This window comes from Sorex fumeus, unplaced genomic scaffold (genome assembly GCF_029834395.1).
Source record: "Sorex fumeus unplaced genomic scaffold, SorFum_2.1 ptg000035l, whole genome shotgun sequence".
NCBI classification, from domain to species: domain Eukaryota; kingdom Metazoa; phylum Chordata; class Mammalia; order Eulipotyphla; family Soricidae; genus Sorex; species Sorex fumeus.
This window is the reverse complement of record NW_026606092.1, coordinates 32,611,618-32,618,877: the sequence shown is the minus strand read 5'-3', so window position 1 is coordinate 32,618,877 and position 7,260 is coordinate 32,611,618.

The window sequence follows — 7,260 nt, the reverse complement described above, 5'->3', positions numbered from 1 at the left end:
CCCAGCTGCGGCAGCCAACCTCCACTACCTAACCAAAACCACATTCCAGGTCACTCAGGCTGAGCCTGATGCAGGAGTGAAGTCCCACGGAACCCAAGTAATGTGGAACTTTGTGACCTTGGACTCTGAACTCAATGGGACCCGGAACAGAGATCCTCTTCCTGCTTCCCCCAGTCTCTGTTGACCCAGGGCTCACACCCATAAGCCACACCCTGCTGGCATCAGAAAATCTCCTCACAGGCCACCCTCCAGAACTCACGATTGCTCCTGAGTACAAAATGAGTATAAACTACAGCTGAGTATAAAATGAGGCTCCCATAACCATGCCACCACACTCTGTGCCAAGCTGTTTTCCCTAAGGGTACCCCAGAGAGGGGTGGGAAAAAGCCCTCCCCACCCCAAGAGACCCAGCTCTGGCAGCTGACCTCCAACGCCACACTCCAGGATGCTTTCTGGACCACGTGGCCGCATCATAAGACATTTCCTACCCATTTTCCATAATTACCACACCATGTTTGATAGAGTTCAGACAGTAGACAACAAATCATAGAGAGAAATATGTATGTGTATATATATGTATATATATGTGTGTGTGTATATATGTATACACACACACATATATATATGTATATATATATATATATATATATATATATATATGCCTCTCGGAGAGCTCAGTAAGCTACTGACAGCATCCCACCTGCATGAGCAGAACCTGGCAAGCTCCTCGTGGTATATTCAATATGCCAAAACCAGTAACTATAACAGGTATCGCTCCCCTGACCCTCAAAGAGCCTCCAATCGTTTGGAGAGATGAGTAAGGAAAGGCTGCCTAAATTTCAGTGCTAGGATGAGTAGAGACATTACTGTCGCCCGCTCAAGTAAATTAATGAGCAACGGGATGAGAGTGACAGTGATAGTGAATAAACAGTTTTACTGATGAAGGTACTAATTCTAAGAAAGGAAAGAGGAAAAAAAGATCCAAAAAGTAAAAAATCTAACACCCTCCCTGTTATGTACTGGTGACTCCAGCATGTAGTGGGCAGGAAACCGCCACAGACGTGAATTATATGGGTAGTTTCAGAGGGAAAAGCCTGAGCTTAGGTTTCTGTGTAGGTAAGATTCCTAAACTAGAGAGATGTCTGGAACTTCGAACTCTCCAAAATCTTCGTTCAGAGTCTTAGGTAAAGGTAAAGGTAAAGGCCCTCCTGTTGATCGTCGATTTGCTCGAGCCGGCCCAGTAACATCTCCATTGGAGACTTTGTTGTTACTATGTCTGGCATATCGAATACTCTCGGTAGCTTGCCGGGCTCTCCGAGAGGGGCGGAGGAATCGAACTCGGGTCGGCCGTGTTGGCCGCTTGTAAGGCGAACGCCCTACCCGCTGTGCTATCGCTCCAGCAGGGCTAATATTTCTGTTGAATTATCTCTGAAGGGAACAAACTTTCACGTTCAGGCTGACTCAGTCTTAAATTAAAACCTCAGGCTAGCCAAGATCGGGCATGTTCAGGGTGGTATGGCTGTAGACAAAACCTCATCTTGAAATTTAATCATGAACAGCTTTGTAAGGGTCTATCTCACAGTGATCCAATTAAAATATAGATAAAAATAAGTAAAAAAAAATAAAATAACATCTCAGATTAGTCTAAAAGCTGGGCCCGACCATCCTTTTTAGACCAGTTCTTTGTTTCATGGATTCCAGAAATTCATGGCCAAGTCCACCCACCTCACCCCATCACCTACTTCATTAAGATTTTGCTTTATTATTCAGTGAATATAGATAGAGCGAGGCTTCTGAAACTTTTATATCTATCTAAATCATCTAGGCAGCCTAATAATGCAGATACCCTTTCAGAGTAAATGAAGGAAAGGACTTGAGGATCTGCATTTCCAACCAATTCCAAAGTGCTGCTGATACTGCTAATTCCTGGGCCACTCTTATGGAGTAAGAATATAGAAGGAAGAGTCGGGCTTCAAAGGCAAATGGACCTGCACAGCAAATCCCAACTCTATTGTTTACTATTTGTGTAACTCTTGGTGAATCATTTTGCTTTCTGAATTTCAATTTACAGGAGGTGTAAAAAGAGATAATAAACTGCACATCTTCAGTTTGCTGTGAGGATCAAATAAGAGTGTATAGAATAGGCATTGAGGTAGCAATGCTGCCTAATATTCAAAAGATTTTCATATTTTCTTCAAAGGTACTTGGACATGAGCAGAAAATTAAAAAAAAATACCTAAACATTTCATGCTCAGAATTTGACTTACTTTTTGATCTGTGCTCTCTTTCTCTCCCTGTGAACCCATGTCTTTGGGGGAATTTTTTTTTTAATTCCCAACAGCTCTCAATATACTATCAGATGCTATTCATGAACTAGATGGCTTGTTTATCTAGGTTATTAATGAACTTGTTAAGTGAGGCTTTAGGGGGAAACCCAGAAGCATCCTGCTCTCTACCTCCCAATAAATCACTACCCTGAGCCGAGACAATTTCTGCCACTTGTCAGTGCCTATCATCCTCCTCATCTCAATGAATTTGAATGAATTTCACGATTAAACTTTCATGAGATTCCACATCCAACATTCTCTAAATCTCAAGGTCTAATAGTTCAACAGCACTTGCTTTTGTATTCGCATCTTCCAGTTTTATCACAAAGGAAAGCACACAGGAGCATTTGCAGGAGAGGAATTTTTTTTCTTCAGACACCCTCACTGTCAACTCCCTCCCTATAAAACTGTTATCGCCTCACTGTGGAGTAGTTTGCTTTCAGCCTCAGCTTTGTACCTGACAGGTGACCAGCTGGCTGTGCAGATAATATATGCTTTTTTACCTCAGTAATAAATCTGGTGGCCATACACCTGACAGCCTTTCCAAGACACTTTACCTGCATATTCATGCTCTTGGGCCCAGGCTGGCATCCCCCGTTTTCCTCTAACACAAACAACAAACTCCTCCACTTACAACCTTTGTTGTATGTCAACAGTCTAGATGTCTTTGCTAGTGTTGCAGTCTTATGTGATGTGGGGGAAAGAGGGGAGAAGCATCCAGAAGGGAGTCTGCTGCCTTCGTCTTCGGTTACCCAGGAAGTACATGAAGGGGGTTTTGAGTCAGCCCTAAGTACTGATGCAGAAACAATATTGCCTCTGTGTTCATCAGTGGGTTGCAGGTGCTTTAATATCTTCAAGAATGAAAATACTGCATAATATAGATGTTCAGACTGAGAGTAATAAAATAGAAAAATTTATTGAAAAGCAGAAGGGAAACTCTCCAGACAAGGAAATTAGTATAGGATTAAATAAATATAGGACTACTAAATATGGCTTATTGTGGATATCTTTTTCAAAACTGGGACCTTATGCAACCTTTCAAATGACAAGAATGTTACAATGTGAGTATTTTACAGAGTGGTTTGGCTAGGTTAGGGCCTTTAGGTTATCTATTTGACTATTTGTTTAGATATTGTCCGTTATTTCCTGTGAGCCTAAGGTATGGAGCAATATTTATGATTTTGACAAACTGTTAACTTCCCATTCTCAGAAAGAGCCCAGAAATTTTCAAGAAAGTTTGAAATGCGGAATGGAGACAGCTGAAATTGAATTGCTCATGGCAACGGAAAGGGGCAACTGAGGCTTCCCTTATTCCTTTGCAATAAAGATGCTTGCTTCTCACCAGTTCCACCATGCAGTCATAAAGCTGTGACTCCCCCTGACCTCCACCCAGGTTTCTCAGTCCATTTTCTACTCTCACAGGAAAGAATGCCAGAATGCCAGAAGTAAGCAAAGTGCTTTTATTTAGGAAATTTGAGAGAGAATAAAGAGGGTGCCCCATAAAATGAAAGGAAGGACTCATCCTAAATTGGGATATTCTACAATAGCATGCATACTGCTTACTTTTGTAAATTTGGTTTTATAGAGTTTTTATTATGATGTCACTGCTTGGGGGCTTTTATTTTTATTTTATTTATATTTTTTTAATGAATCACCTTGGGGTACAGTTACAGACTTACATACCTTCGTGCTTACGTTTTAGTCATACAATGATCGTGTACCCATCCCTTCACCAGTGCCCATCCTCCACCACCAATGATCCCATTATCCCCCCCACCCCATACTGACTCTGTGGCAGGGCATTCCCTTTCTCTCTCTCTCTCTCTCTCTCTCTCTCTCTCTCTCTCTCTCTCTCTCTCTCTCTCTCTCTCTCTCCTTATGGGTGTTGTGGTTTGCAATAGAGATATTGAATGACCATCATTCTACTTTGAGCATGTATCTCCCATCCCAAATGGGCCCTCCAAGCACCCCATACTTGGTGGTCCCTTCACTATCTGAGCTGCTTTTTCCCCTAGCAGGTGAGGCCAATTTCCAAGACATGGAGCAATCCTCCTGGTATTCACCTCTACTATTATTGGGTGTAAGTCTCCCATTCTATTACTTTATATTCCACAAATGGATGCAACCTTTCTATGTCTGTCCATCTCTTTCTGAATCATTTCATTTAACATGGCACTCTCCATGTTGATCCACTTATATGCAAATTTCATGACTTCATCCTTTCTAACAGCTGCATAGTATTTCATTGTGTAGATGTAACAAAGAGTCCTTTCTGAGAGCATTGTTCTGAGAAAAAGTCATGAAACTTTTAATGGCTTCTTTCATAGTCTTATTAAGGCCCTTTTCAGCTTACTGAAATTTCTCCTCTTTTGAGGACTTTCAGGCTGGTTCTATTGTCATTCAGTGTCTTATTAGGCCTCAGTTTTTACAAGTGCAGTGACAAAAGGTACCGCCTTCTTTTTTTTTTTTAGGTCATACTTTGGTTTTATTATTTTCTGAAACTCTTTCCAAGGGCCCTCTACCTGTCTACCTTACAGATAGGGGAAACACTTTTCAGTCCAGATAGGGAAAGGTGTTCAAATTTGTCTGAGTGCATATTTCAAACTTCTGTGAGATTAAAAATATATATATAGTAGTAATAATTTAATTAAAGGCCCAACAAACATGTAGTGACTTTTTAATATGTAGAACTGGATATTTATCTATTAAAACAAAAAATTAAATATATATTTTTTAAAATCACATGGTGTCTGGGCTAGAGCGATAGTACAGTGGGTAGAGCGTTTGCCTTGCACACGGCTGACCCGGTTCGACTCCCATCATCCCATATGGCCCCCCAAGAACCTCCAGGAGTAATTCCTGAGTGCAAAGTCAGAAGTAACTCCTATGCAACATTGGGTGTGACCCAAAAAGGAAAAAAAAGACATGGTACCAGAAACTGAGTGCATGATTAGTATGCAGGAGACTAGGTTTGATTCTTAGCAGTCCATGGTTCCCAGAGTACTAGGAATCACTACAGATCATGAACTAGGAGCATGGGGGGAGGGGGGGTAAGACTGCTGATGCCCCCTCAAATTTAAAATAACTCTGTAGCCAGGATTAAGATCAGCATTAGACAAGGACACCTGTTCTGTCCTCAATGTCTAAAGATAAGGACATGTTGTCCTTATTTTACCCTTGCAAGCCTACTCCTTGCTTTGTATAGATTTATAACTAAGATGGAGTAGACCTCTAGGAACCAGCTGATATAGCTATTTTGTTATTCTTTCTGGAGCCCACTGATCTGTAATCCGTGTTTCCTAAAAATATGCTTCCCTGGTCTCTTTCTCTATAGAACCACTTCTTTTTGACCGTTTAGACAAAGGAGCTGTCAAGGACTTCAGTCCACCATCTTCCAACCTGCCAGCTTACTGCCAATACAGCTCTCTTGGCACATAATCTTCTCTTTTGTTTGACTGACCTTTGAGCAGTTGTGAAACCAAATCTTCAGTTAAACCAAACCCAGTAAAAGAAAAATAGATAAGATATAAGAACAGGCAGTCATTTTATTTATGGAAAAAGCTAACCTTTACAAATAATGAAAGTAATGCCATCAAAACAAGAAGGTATCTTCATGTACCTGTCTGAAAATATTTTTAAAATATTTTTATAATTACCAGGAAAATAAGCACAGGAAATCTTACTGTTCTGAAATATAAATTAATATGATCTTTGGGGAAGTCACTTTAGCAATTTCAATGCCATGTTTAAAGAGGCATACATCTTGAGCAATTTCATTCCTAGAAATTTATTTTTCAGCAGTTCCCAAACAAATATATAAAGATTTATGAAGCTAGACATTTCTGAAAGCATTCTTTGTGAAAAATAGACACACCACATCTATAAGAGGTTACTTGCACACAGTGAAATATTACTTAATAGTTTTTTGAAAGAAAATTTTATATTGCTAAAATAATATATTGTTAAGTCTGAAATAAAAAACAAGATATTTGATACATTATCACCTCTTTGAGCATTAAGTATGTGTACACACAGAGATTGACATGAACAAAAACATATTCAAAGTTTATCTTACATCAAATCTTTATTCTATTGTTTTATATGTTAAGTCATATCATCTTTATATAGAACATGTCAGGAAAATTATTCTCTATTTTACATATATTTTTATAGACAGAAGTATATCTAGGTAATAGATGACAAAATCAGGACTTGAGTACAGGGATTCTGGTCCTGGAATAAAATCACTTTACAATGCCAAGTAGTATACACATTGAGGGAAAACAGGGAGATAAAAGAGAGATTCAAATTCTTAACCTTGTTTGCAAAAGGTGAACAAAATTGGATTTAGAGATGATTTAATGAAGAAGAATATGACAGGGTATTTTTTAAGTAAGAAAGAAAATTTTTTATTTATTAAAATTTTATAAGGTAAAGGCCCTCCCGTTGATCGTCGATTTGCTCGAGCGGGCCCAGTAACGTCTCCATTGGAGACTTTGTTGTTACTGTGTCTGGCATATCGAATACTCTCGGTAGCTTGCCGGGCTCTCCGAGAGGGGCGGAGGAATCGAACTCGGGTCGCCCATGTTGGCCGCGTGCAAGGCAAATGCCCTACCCGCTGTGCTATCGCTCCAGCAATATTATTTTTATTATTATATTATCATTATTATTTTTATATTATTATCATTTTGTAAAGGTAAAAGGTAAAGGTAAAGGCCCTCCCGTTGATCGTCAATTTGCTCGAGCGGGCCCAGTAACGTCTCCATTGGAGACTTTGTTGTTACTGTGTCTGGCATATCGAATACTCTCGGTAGCTTACCGGGCTCTCCGAGAGGGGCGGAGGAATCGAACTCGGGTCGGCCATGTTGGCCGCTTATAAGGCAAACACCCTTTTATTTTCATTTTTATGTAAAAATTAATATCTAAAAAAATT